At 40.2% G+C, this 14,586-nt stretch overlaps 1 protein-coding gene across 1 annotated transcript in view; it reads right to left on the bottom strand.

Moving 5' to 3' along the window:
* Positions 1-14,586, bottom strand: part of XPO4 (exportin 4) — a 208,104-nt gene that overhangs the window by 154,030 nt on the left and 39,488 nt on the right. The window lies entirely within an intron of this gene.

Genomic DNA, 14,586 nt, shown 5'->3' on the forward strand with positions numbered 1-14,586 from the left:
TGAGGAGGAAATACAGAATTCAAAGATGGAACAACTGCAATGTGTGAGATGACAATTTGTTTTTTTCAAAGAAACAAAAGGTAAAGTAGAGGCGTTGATATTGTACCATATTTACCTTTAATCATGGAAACGATAAAAACAGGACACAGATAAAGCCCTAGTCACGCTACATCTTTAATACTGGATAGTGTTTTGCCTGGAGTACCACTTTAAGTGTCATCATCCATTCCAGCCTTCTTTCCCTAGCTTTACTTGCCTAGTCACAATGCTTATACAGACACAGACATTTTTTATGGGCTTCAAAGGGAAATGAACAAAAGCTGAGTAACAAGGCAGAAGAAATGAGCTTTGTGCTACTTCTGAGCAGAGCAGTAGTGCAGCACTACTGAGCCAAGAATAATTTAGCCATTGTATTACAGCATGCCGAGATGCTTAGATAGCTAGACGCTGTAATACTCTTCCATCAATCCAAATTGTCGTTTGTCAAATAGAACATATAGGTGCTGCTCATAACAGTTAATCATAGCTTTCATTCTCTGAGCTGTGCTATGAAAACGACAACCAGAATTTAAAGTTGTTTGGGCTTGTTAAAAAAAAATTAAAACCCAAAAAATACATGCATACTCACTTCCATGCTGCAGCTGTCCGCCACTAGCTCTAAGCCGAAGAGTGGTCACATGACCACTGATCGACCAGTTTGACTGAATCCTGACAATATGATCGGGATCCTTCCAGAGCCTGGAGCGGCTCTGTGATGTCAGCAGACATCAGACTTTACCGTGCTGTTGAAGGATTCTGGGTCTTAGTACAGCACAAGTAAATACAGACAGAATACAACAGCAGTATGGCCAAAAAAGCTTTGGCCATACTTCTTTTAACTGGACGCGAAGTGTCGCAGCATTATAAATGGTCAGTTTTCTCCTGAGTCCCTGTGCAAAGTCGCACAAAAACCTATACCTAAAAAGATTTTAGTAGCCTTTGCAGTAAGGTGCACATGGAAGGGCAACACACATCACAAACAAACATTTCCCAGCACACTTACCAGCCAGCCTGCAAACAAACCAAACAATTTTTAAACAGGGTCAGTGTGGTTTGTTTGTAGGCTAGCTGGTAAGTATGCTGGGGATTTTTTGTTTGTGACGTCTCACGTAGCAGCCAGCCTGCAAACAAACCAAATTGACCTTGTCTAACAGTTCACATTAAAACGGAGGGTTTCGTTTGCACATATATGTGGATGCTGCAGTACCCACGTCAAGGTTCCTCTGTATAAGACAGTCCTAACTATAGTTCTGAGAGCCACAAAGTTGGAGAATACATAGCAGTGGACAGACTAAGGGCAGATGTGCCTGGAGAGGGCCCACTCCTCCTGAAAGACACCGGGACACACTGGACATCCAGCAAGTGCACAATGGCAGCTGAAGACATCAAATGTGACCCCATACCAAATCAGAAAACAAGCTATAGAAAAAGATGACAACCATCCCAATGTATAACTAGCCTTTGCAGTAAGGTGCAAATGAAAGAGCAAAAGACATCACAAAAAAAAATCCAAGCACACTTACCAGCTAATCAAAACCGGTGGTGTTGCTCTCCACTATCAGTACAATTGAATATACATATAAATATATGAATAATTTAAGATGAATAAATTGCAACAAATTATATCAAGTGACTAAGTCCCGATATAGTTCCACAGCTTGATATAACAATCACGCTAGTGCTGCATGCATATATTTGAAAAAGTCCGTGATCCTATGGTGTATTACAAAACAAATCTAGTTCACCAATTCACATATATTGTGCTTCTTCGCCAGCTGTACTCTCACCTGACATATATGACCAAACCGTTAAGTGAGGTCATACAAGCTTGTGTACTTTAATTGGGCTAAGAGGTGGACAAATGGATAAATCCGTGTATCCCAGACGGATGGATGAATGGAGTTTTTACTTTTTCCCAGCAAGGGGTCTCACCGTTTTCCTAGAGATCTTTTTCCGGGAGGTGGATGGATGGAGTTATCCTTCTTCCCACTAGGGGGTCTCGATTCCTTTCAAACGTTTTCCTCCAAGTATATTTATACCATGTAATTAAAAAGAGAATATAGTGCCTTATCTTCTTTTTAAAAAATTTATTAAATAAATGTAGTGCACTCACGTAGTATAAAGATAAAAAACGATTTTGTACAATTTTGCATGATCCTTTATGTTTGCCACACTCCCATATACTTGCTGTGTGGTTTCCTTTAAGCGTCGTGATGTCATAGCCCCTCCCACCATGCTAAATTGTACAAAAAGCAGTTTTTATCTTTACGAAAAATTCCATTCATCCATCCATCTGGGATTTATCCATTTGTCCACCTCTGAGCCCAATAAAGGGACACAAGCTTGTATGACCTCACTTAACGGTTTGGTCATATATGTCAGGTGAAAGCACAACTGGCGAAGAAGCACATTATATGTGAACTGGTGAACTATATTTGTTTTGTAATACACCATTAGAAGACACCATAGGATCACAGACTTTTTCAAATATATGCATGCAGCACTAGCGTGATTGTTATATCAAGCTGTGGAAATATATCAGGACTCAGTCAGTTGATATAATTTGTTGCAATTTATTCATCTGATATTTTTCATATACAGTCAGGTCTATAAATATTGGGACATCGACACAATTCTAACATTTTTGGCTCTATACACCACCAAAATAGATTTGAAATGAAACGAACAAGATGTGCTTTAACTGCAGACTGTCAGCTTTAATTTGAGGGTATTTACATCCAAATCAGGTGAACGGTGTAGGAATTACAACAGTTTGCATATGTGCGTCCCACTTGTTAAGGGACCAAAAGTAATAGGACAATTGGCTTCTCAGCTGTTCCATGGCCAGGTGTGTGTTATTCCCTCATTATCCCAATTACAAAGAGCTGTCACTATCAGTGAAGCAAGCCATCATTAGGCTGAAAAAAACAAAACAAACCCATCAGAGAGATAGCAAAAACATGAGGCGTGGCCAAAACAACTGTTTGGAACATTCTGAAAAAGAAGGAACGCTCCGGTGAGCTCAGCAACACCAAAAGACCCGGAAGACCACGGAAAACAACTGTGGTGGATGACCGAAGAATTCTTTCCCTGGTGAAGAAAACACCCTTCACAACAGTTGGCCAGATCAAGAACACTCTCCAGGAGGTAGGTGTATGTGTGTCAAAGTCAACAATCAAGAGAAGACTTCACCAGAGTGAATACCGGGGGTTCACCACAAGATATAAACCATTGGTGAGCCTCAAAAACAGGCCAGATTAGAGTTTGCCAAACGACATGTAAAAAAGCCTTCACAGTTCTGGAACAACATCCTATGGACAGATGAGACCAAGATCAACTTGTACCAGAGTGATGGGAAGAGAAGAGTATGGAGAAGGAAAGGAACTGTTCATGATCCTAAGCATACCACCTCATCAGTGAAGCATGGTGGTGGTAGTGTCATGGCGTGGGCATGTATGGCTGCCAATGGAACTGCTTCTCTTGTATTTATTGATGATGTGACTGCTGACAAAAGCAGCCGGATGAATTCTGAAGTGTTTCGGCAATATTATCTGCTCATATTCAGCCAAATGCTTCAGAACTCATTGGACGCCGCTTCACAGTGCAGATAGACAATGACCCAAAGCATACTGCAAAAGCAACCAAAGAGTTTTTTAAGGGAAAGAAGTGGAATGTTATGCAATGGCCAAGTCAATCACTTGACCTGAATCTGATTGAGCATGCATTTCACTTGCTGAAGACAAAACTGAAGGGAAAATGCCCCAAGAACAAGCAGGAACTGAAGACAGTTGCAGTAGAGGCCTGGCAGAGCATCACCAGGGATGAAACCCAGCGTCTGGTGATGTCTATGCGTTCCAGACTTTAGGCTGTAATTGACTGCAAAGGATTTGCAACCAAGTATTAAAAAGTGAAAGTTTGATTTATGATTATTATTCTGTCCCATTACCTTTGGTCCCTTAACAAGTGGGAGGCACATATGCACTGTTGTAATTCCTACACCGTTCACCTGATTTGGATGTAAATACCCTCAAATTAAAGCTGACAGTCTGCAATTAAAGCACATCTTGTTTGTTTCATTTCAAATCCATTGTGGTGGTGTATAGAGCCAAAATGTTAGAATTGTGTCGCTGTCCCAATATTTATGGACCTGACTGTATTTATATGTATATTCAATTGTACTAATAGTGGAGTGCGACACAGCTTGTTAATTAGTACCTGTCCAGATATAGCCATGCTTACTGGTTTTGGTAGAGACAGAACAACCTCTGAAACGCCCCTACTGTGAGCTGCAGTGCCTGGGAGGGAGAGCATGGAAGATGCAAATGAAGGCGAATTTAGCTCACTAAGAGAAGAGAGGGATATTTTTTTCTTCTGCCTTGCAGCCCTACGTTCCTCTGTTCAAATCCCAGCCAGAAGACTATCCACATGTTCTCCCTGTGCTTACGTGGGTTTCCTCCAGGTACTCTGGGTTCTTCCCACACTCCAGAAACATGCTAGTAGGTTAATAATCTAAATTGGCCCTAGTGTGTGTGTAATGCATGTGAGATAGGCACCTCAAATTTCAAGCTCCTAAATGGCAGGGACTGATGTGAATGTACAGTACATAAAGTGTACTTACTACATAAATACCTAGTATAAACAGAATACTTTATTAGGTTTGTGCATAGTATCTGGATGTGGGACCTGTATAGACTGTTGCGCAAGGAGCCTTTAATTATACTTTAAATCATACTGAATCTGCTTTAAATCACATAACGGTTTCTCTAGGGGACTCCAATGCTGAAAGCTGTACCCATATCTGCATGTCTGCTGTGGCCATTAAAAGAAATTCTCCTTTAGCCTGCTTGATACAGTATGTCACTTAGTAATAGGCCAAACAGACTATGGCAGATCTCCCTAGTAAGTAAATTACAGTGTTCCACCATAACTGTGCCAAATGCAAAGCTTCAGTTTCTGTAGGGGCTTCTGTCACTGGTTTTTGTTCACTGCAAGCGGTTTTTGCTACCCAAAGGTCTGTGGGGATGAAAAACACACTTTAAGCAGGTCAGGAGGTGGTCAACTGCATCTGTTAATGAGTTCTGAATGAGCTGATGAGCCTCTCAAACTGATGGTTTCGTCATAAGCCTTATATGCCTGGTGTTCCAGTATGTGAGCATTCTTCCCCATAAACACCCCAGTCCCACATTCTGGTTTAGATACCTGTAATTTTCTATATACAATCGATCACAGTGCACAAAGAAAAAACTTCATAGAAGAAGCTCATGTTCGACTTCAGAACAATACTTGCTGACTGTGATACATGATCTACACTCACTCCCACTAATGCAGCTCATTTTGGCCTAAAAATGTCAGAAGGAATAATAGAGCAGCTTACTTTGCCTCTTCCTCCCTTTGCAACAATTTACTGGAGTAGCTTTTACTATTATTAGCCAGAAAGTGAAGACATCTGGAAGGCAGCAAAGTACCCTGAAAGAATGCACCTCCAACAGCTTTCTTGCCAATCTGAAATAAGTAGAAAATGACAGGTCACTTGTCCGCTGACAATCTAACATTTGCAACCTGCTTTCTGTAAAAAGGATGGAAAGTTGGAATAAGTAGTCATCTTAGATAATCAGACAAGTGAACATCTAAAAACAGAACTAAATGGAAGTACAGCCTATTCAGTTCCAGCAAGAGACGCGTTGCCGCAGTGCCGGGACATGGTCATTTAGAGCCCAGCGAACATGCTAAATTGTACTCCCTCAAGATGTATGAGCACAATGTGTCAGCTAAACCCCCCCCCCCCCCAAAAAAAAAAAAACAAAACTGAGCACTAATCTGCATGATTACCCCCTAAGCATAAATTCCCCCTCTTCACAGTACAATTCCACCCCCTTGCTGAAATGCCAACACATTTTCCATCCTAGCACACATAACCCCAAATCATCCTTATTAGCACAAATTCTGCAACCCCCTCCCGCCAGAAAAAAAATTCTCATAGCACAAATCCCCATATTACACCACAACCCCCCCATATTACTTTTACAGCACAACCCCCCCCCCAGTACAAATAATCGTTCCTCATTCTCCAAATCACCACTCCTGTCATGCCTCCCCAAATTTCCCCTCCTAGAACAACTCTAACCTCCCGCTAACCCCCAAATTACCCTTCTCAATGAAAATCCCCTCCTCCCAATCTCCTTGTGGTGCCCCCTACCTTACATGATACAGTGCCCAGGGCAGCCGCCCCTCCTGCCCACCCCTTGTTCCGGCCCTGCGTTGGCGTAAAACTAGCATGTGACCTGGAGAAGTCAGATGGTTGTGTTGTAGTTGGAGGCTTCAGACACAGTTATGTTTGCTTCAGAACAAACACCTAACCCTAACCAGGTGTTTTTCGATGCCTACAATGCACACACCAAGTTCAGCAGCATTATTTAACATGACAAATCTAGGAATCATTTTTTTACTCAACACTAGGCATGAGAACTAGGAATGCACAGATGAGGAATCCAAGTTCTCTGCTGCAAGGGTTAATTAAAGCTGAACTTCAGGTATAACCCTGGACCAATGAAAGTATGCATATTTTATACCAGAGAGGCCGCTGGGGAAGCCAGAAATCGCTGCATTAGTTGGCACTACTACTACAGCTGCAATCTTCGAAGCCCTGTGCAAGAGGTATCACTGCACACTGGCAACTGCTTGTTCATGCAACACTGTACCCAAATGAAATTCATATCATTTTGTTCAAATAGAACTTTCCTTTTGTGGTATTTGATCACCAATTTTTTTTATTTCTTGCTATATAAAACAGAACAAAAAAAAAAAAAAAAAAAAAAGCACGTTCACTTAGTTTCAGTTATAAAACATTGCAAACAACTAATTTTTAGTCCAAAATTTTTTTCGCTACATTACTTTGGTAAAAATAACCCATAGGATTTCCTTTCAATGAATAGGACAAGTGGGAGAAGGGCAGTGATGTCATGATTGCCACCTCATCCAACCAGAGAACGCCTTTTGCCAGAATGTAAGGTGTTCTGTAAATAAAGAGGGGATGGATGAATGACAAAATCTCCCATGGCCATTTACAGAATGACGTGAATTATAGAAGCAGCAGCCTATAAGCATTAATTTCCAGCCTAAATTATGTTACCTTTTATTTTTTAAAAACAGAATGTAGAGGATCTTCACCCTGTAAACAAAAATGTAAAAGTCAGCAACTACAAATACTGTAGCTGCTGACTTAAAAAAAAACAAAAACACACACACTTACCTGTCCCAGAATCCAGCACTGTCCTTGCCTGACAAGGCTCTTTGCTGGTCTTTGGTTCCAGGCGCCAGCATCTTAACTGTGGGCAGCTGACCATGACTCCTTGCAGCTTAGCAGCCCGCTGCCCACTGAGCAATGTGCAAGACACGCTGCGCCCTGTGAATGGTCTCACGGCCTCATGAAACTTCTGAGGTGCCGCCCCCCCCCCCCCCCCATTAAAAAAAAATTTCCAACTATGGGAAGGGAAGGGGGAGGAGGAGGAAAAGCAGAACATCCCCTTGTGGGTGAAGTTCCGCTTTGACTGTATTTGAGCCCCTCAAACTAAAAATACTATTTAATTCATTTCCACTATTCAAAGCAAACTCACCCATCCATCTCTCTAAGCTTTATTTTGTTGAGAAATCAATTTGACCTTCCCCAAGCATTTCTAGCCATGACCATTTTGAGTAAGGGCAGATTATTCATGTAGCATGTACTTCCTGAAATCCATCTGCCCTTAGCTCAGGCATGCAGGCAGGATGGTATGCTTAGAAAAGAGAGCTCCTTCTCCAGATGAAAGAAAAAAAAATGCTCCTGGGATAGAAACCAGGAAGCAACTGAGGAAATGTAAAAAAAAAAAAAAAAGTTATAAACATGTAAATATAAATACTTTTCTATCCACTTACTAATCCTTGGTTCACACTGGTGTGTCATGCGACCTGACCATTCCAAATCACATGACAAGTCACACCCTACTGTCAGCGATGGAACCATTGCACACAAATGTGGAATCCAAGTTCCGTCAGAGTCGCACCAATTTTGAAAACAGTTCCTGCACCATTTTCTGCGATTTCAAGTGCGCCTTTCATTGACATCTGTGCATTAAGTTGCCATATGAACCAGGGCTAATGCTAGCAGAATGAGTATTAACCATTTGACCTTCAAAAGCTTTTACATTCTTCATGGCCAGGGCATTGTTTTGCTATTCAGCACTGTGCTACTCTAACTGGCGACCACTTGTTCATGTAACACTGTACCCAAATGAAATTTATATCATTTTGTTCACACAAAGTGAGCTTTCCTTTTGTGGTATTCGATCACCATTTTTTTTTCATTTCTTGCTATATAAAACAAAAAAACAAAACAAACAAAAAAAAACCACGTTCATTTAGTTTGTTATAAAACACTGCAAACAAATACTTTTTAGGCCAAAATTTATTCGGCTACATTTCTTTGGTAAAAATAACCCAAATTCGGGTTTAGTTTGTGCTAAACTTATAGAATCCACGAACTATGGTATACAGTGGGTATAGAAAAGAATCACCCCTCTCACGCGGCCGCGGGGCCATGATCTGTCACCGGCTGTGTCATCACTACACCAGCCCGTTACCAGTGTCATGTGACCGCTGTGACCAATCACAGCAGATTACATGTCAATTGTATACAATGGATGGCTTGCTGTCATGCAATCCATTGTATACAATTATGTTTTTAGCTGTGACTGGTCAAAGCAGTCTCATGAAACAGACAGGGCCAATCACAGCCCATCTGTATCATGTGATGAGCTTTGCCCAATCACAGCTAATCATAACAAAAGACTGAATGAATCAGTTTCATTCAGTAACAATGATTGCAAATATCAATGAAATACATTGATATTAGCAATCAATGTGTTAAAAAGAAAAAAAAAAACTCCTGATCACTTGCACATAGTTCAATGTTACTATGGTAACATTGTATTGCTTTGGTCATAGTGTGTTGAAAAAAAAAAAAATAGTAAAAAAAAAACCAATAATGTAATTAAAAAAAATAGAAAAATTTAAAAACAAAAATACAAATTAAATTATTTTTACATACTGTCACCAGTCAGTGTCTCTGTTCTCCGTGTCGGTGTGGCACCAGTTACATAATAACGCTGTACTGGACTGGTGACAATATTAAAAAAAAAATTATGATTTTTTTTTCTTTTTTAATTCCTACATTTTTCAAAAATTGTAACAAATTACAACCTCCAAAAAAACTCACCATGCCTCTTACTAAAATACCTTGAACTGTCTATTTTCCAAAAAACTGTAATTTGGGGGGCATTTGTACTATCCTGGCGTTTTCGGGCCTCAGGAAATGAGATGGGCCGTCAGCACATCAGGACTGATCAATTGTCAGATATATATACCTTGGTTTGTGGACTCTAACTTTCCTACAGACTAAATAATATACACTAAATTTGGGGTTTTGTCACCAAGGAAATGTAGCAGAATACATTTTGACCTAAATTAATGAAGAAATGTTATTTATGCAAAATTTTATAATAGAAACAAAGAAAAATGCATTTTTTTTCCAGTTTCAGGTTTTTTTGTTTTATTTAGCAAAAAAACTCGCAGTGATTAAATACCACAAAAAAGAAAGCTCTATTTGTGTGAAAAAAATTCTACAACTCTCACATGGGTACAATGTTGCATGACCGCACAATTGCCATTAAAAGTGCGACAGCGCTGAAAGTTGAAAATTGACCTGTGGACAAAGGGGGTAAAAGTGCCCGGTATTGAAGTGGCTAGAGAAAATGTTTTTACTGCTGTCTCAAACCATGTTGGGATGATTTTCTCTTGGATACAAAGACAGAAAGTGAAAAGTAATTCTATTCAAAATTAGAAAAAAAAAAAATGTTTGTAGTTGGCCTTCCAGAAGTAAACATTAGTATTAAAAAAACACTTTTCTAAAAGCGTAGTTTTCTCTGTTAAAAGGAAAAAAACTTACCCAGCAGCCTTCATTAACAAACATTGCAATCCTTGAAGACTCATTTCCAGCATTGTTCATATAAAGTGACAAGGTCTACTACTGTGAATGCACCCTGCACCCAAATGCTCCTAGTAGATCTATTCATTTCTGAAGGACTTGCCTTATCACCATCCGTTCTCCTGAGATAAACCAGGTCAGGGACTCTGAACACCATCCCCCCAATGTGATATATGGCAGCATACCAGTCTTTAGATGTGTTGGCTGCATTCAGTTTCACTTTTTAGGCCAAGAACATTTTCATGAAGTACAGAAAACCAATGATGATCCTGCCAGAAATGCAGTGTCATTGTCACTTCCTGTGAGCTTAAAAGAAAGAGCCTTGTCTTTATTGGGTAAAGTATCTGATCAATCCATGCAATAGACATTGAACAAATGCAGACATGTTTGAAGACCAGCCTGAGTGACAACTACAGCTCCTTTGAATGGAAAAATGTGTAGCCATGAAGGGACAGGAAATGTGTTACTGGCAGAATTATCAGCTGAAAATAAAGGAAACAAAAGCCTAAAAAGGTCAATGAAAGCAGCAATCATATGTAAGGAATGGTAAACTACAATAGATTATATTAGGTATGCTATGTGACTATTGTGTTCCAGATCAGAGCAGAAGCCGGGCCAAGAGTCCTCATCCAGGCAGATCATGCACACACACCCGACCATGCAGCACCACTGTCCCTTCTACTCAGCCACCAACTCCCAGACTGATATCCACACAGTACTGCAGTATAATAAAGAGAACAAATCTCCTGGGTGCACATCTTCACGTTTATGTCTCTCCTATTTCACTGGACATGAAACACAGATGCCTAAACCTCATGAGCACCTATCAATTTACAAATTTATGGCTGGCTAAAATATCCCATACTATAGGTTAACTGGTAACTTTATTATGCATTGAGCCCTAGCCCTAGTTTTCTAGCAACATGTAAAATCGCAGGTCAAGTGAAAACACAGATTTTAATGGGTGATGTCTTTTTGCACTTCAGGGATTTCTTGTAAAGTCCAGCCAAAACTTTTTTCTTCGTTTTGAATAGAATGGGGAAGATTAAGAACCCCTGTCATATACGTAATGCAAGCTGGAGCTCTGTTAAGCACTTGCCCTCCGTAAGATTTACCCTCCTTCATGACCGGGCCATTTTGTTACTATACGGCACTGTGCTACTTTGACAATTGTGCAGTCATGCAACACTGTACACAAATGAAATTTATATAATTTTTTTTTCACACAAATAGAGGGTTTTTTTGGTGGTATTTGATCACCGCTGGGGTTTTTTATTTTTTGAGCTATAAACGAAAAAGACCGAAAAGTAAAAAAGTAAATTTTTTTTTTATTTTTTACTTTTTGCTAGAAAACATTCAATAAAAAAAATAAAACACAAAATAAATAAAATAAATTCAGGCCAAAATGTATTCATGTCTTTGGTAAAAAAAAACCCAAAACAAACAAAAAAAAAAACAATAAGTGTATATTAATTGGAAAAATATAGCGCCTACAAACAATGGTATAGACTGGAATTTTTTTTTTTTTATACTAGTAACGGCGGAAATCATCAACTTATAGCAGGACTGTGATAGTACGGTGGGCATTCTTACACTAGGAGGGAACTAAGTGCCACTGACATCTCCCGTGACACCAAAACAGTGATCAGTGCTAATAGAAAGCACTGTCATTGTACTAAACACAATGAGCAGGTAGGGGTTAACATCTGGAGTGATCAAAGGGTTAAATGTGTCAAGAATTGCTTCTACTGTGTGTACTGTGCTGTGTTGGTTTTTACCCTCCTGCTGTGCAGAAAGGCAAAAATTGGTGCATCTTCACTGACAGGAGAAATATCTGTGTTGTTTACATTCAAAGATCTCTGTCCTGCCAGTTGCTCTGCCGATCATCAGGTCCCAGCCATGAATCACTGCCCGGGACCCGATGCCTGACATATACAGCAGCCAATGATGGCACAAGTAAACGCACCCTCCCTACCCAGAAATGCAGAATTCATGTATATATTTGTGATTCTGCATACAACGGCTGCACTGTAGCAGTAAAGCTGCTATAGGGACGACGGAAAGTGAGATTCCCCCCTAACTTTCTATCCTTCTGATAGTGTACCATACAGGAAATGAAGGAAACTCTCCAATCACCACACAGCCTTTAATAAAAATATTTTTTTCTTTAGTGGAGTAGGGGGGAAGATTTGTATCTGTCTGTGACCCTGTTGCAGGATTTTCCTTCACTTCCTGTCAGCAGTCAAAGAGATTGTTAGCAATGGCAGCTTCATTATTTTCATCTTGATAGGCTCCATTTAAGAGAAGTTAAGAACAGCAACTACCAAGCAGGACAATTATCCACACTTGAAGAATACCCAGAAAATCAGAGCCGCTCAATAGACAGTCCACAAAGTATGCACACCATTATTTGATGTCTGACTAGAAAGCATCTTTAAACATTTGCTCTGTATTTACATTAAAACTTCTATGATTATGTAATTATGTCAGAAACCCCTCTACAGCAAGAAAGATCTGTATACATCCCACCAGGAGACATCAATGTTATTTGGAGGCTGTTTGGAGGCTCAGTAATTGCAGACTTATCAGAAAGGGTTAGGAAGTAACACACAACATCACTTTCCACAGTCCCAGCAAAAGCAAAAATTAGAAATAGAGATTTCATTCATTCCTCAGACAGGGCTGTATGTCTTCATAGAGTACAGTAAGCACATAGGACTCAGGAATGTTCCACTGCAATCCGCTGACACTGCACACATCTACATCCCGAGCTCAACCAATGACGGGAGAAACCAAGACAGCTTTACAGCCTGCTTACATTTTCATCACACCGACCGAAAAAAAGAAAATGTATTGAACTTAGAGTTTAGAAAAGAGATGGGCCTATATTACCCTTCTACATACATTTAAATTGCTGGGACAATTAAGGCCTCATTCACACCAAACAGGCCTTGGAAACTGTGACCAGAAGCCCCAATATTTGCAGGTTGTTGTGGATGCTGAGCACATACAAAGTAATCACATAGGCTGACAGTGGCCGCAGCTGTCCACATGTGTCCAGGAGTAATCACACAGGGCGCAATAAGATTCAGTTAGGGACAATTGTCCCTAGACATGAGCTGCTGAAATATGGTCTAAACTAGGTCTCCAATATAATGGTGTACAATGGTTTCTGGAATATTCAGTTACTGATGAAACTTTTGAATTGGAAGATATCTATATACACACACATACGCGCGCACACACACGCACACTCCCAGCCCCCCCTTTCTTCTTTTTTTAAAGTTGAGCTATAGGCAAAACCTTTTTAAAAATTTTGGATGGTTTTTTTTGCCATTTGTGTCCTATTTGGGAGATATACCTTCACTTCTTGCCCCACAGTCAAAACAGGAAATGCAAAGTAAGAAAATTCCTTGGGTACTCCCAGGTCACAGAACTTGTGTCCCCATTGGAAGATTGCCCCTCTATTACTTTTCTGGGAACAACCCAAAACATGTTTTCTTTACTTTCAATGATAATGGTAAACAGCACACAGAGAGAGAGTGAATCTCCCTAATGGGGGCACAGACAGCTATAAAAACCTTATAGGTGTTCTAATCCCTCTCTCCTCTATCCAAAACGAAGAAAAAAAAATAGGTTTACCTTTAGTTATACTTTAACTGAATCGCATTAGGCATTAATGCAACACATGAAGGAGGTGTAACCACAGGAGTACACATTTTTTTTGCAACACTTGAATTTACCAATGCAGAATGATAGTAGGAAAGGATCTGATTTCATTTGTGGTTACATTTTTAAGACATTTAAGAGTGGACTGGATGAATATCTGTGCACAAAACCCCAAAAGCATTTCACCTACTTTACCTGCGACATTTATGCAGGTGAGACGCAGTACAGTGACGTATCTGTGTCCCTCTTCCCCTTAATTCATGTTTCACTGGACAGCTTGTACAGGTCAAAGTAGTAGTAGAGAAATTCTTGCTTCCTATTCAGAACATTTCAGCGATAACATATTGATAAAATAAAGCAGGGTCTTTAAGGTCTTCAGACTCTGGGGGGGACTTTGGCCAGTGGGAGTAGCTCATGCCCCAACATCAGAGGAAGAAAATCATGTCCCATCATTGGTGTTTGGGAGATGAACATTGCCCCATTGTTGGTATCAGTAGGAGGAATAGCGCCCCATTATTGGTGGCAGTGGGAGGGAATACTGCCCCAAGGGCAAGATAGAGGCAAGCAAAGGGCCTCATCTGGCCCCCAGGTTGCAGTTTGGAGACAACTGAAATAAAAGGAACAAAAACATTTTAGTGTGGTAGTAATAAAATCAGTTGCCAAACATTTTAGAGGTTATAATTTAATGCTAACACTTGTCTTTGTATTATATTTGTTTGCCGAGTAGCCACATTATACTGTATATACTGCGGCAGATCGGCACCTACATGCAAAAATCACATACGTGTACGTCACTGTACCTGCTTGGGCTACGGAGTACGCAGTGCCCTCCTGTCCAACCATGAATTCGTATTCTGGTA

This window comes from Staurois parvus, unplaced genomic scaffold (assembly GCF_062004578.1).
Source record: "Staurois parvus isolate SC_StPar_1 unplaced genomic scaffold, SC_StPar_1.0 ptg000387l, whole genome shotgun sequence".
NCBI classification, from domain to species: Eukaryota; Metazoa; Chordata; class Amphibia; order Anura; family Ranidae; genus Staurois; species Staurois parvus.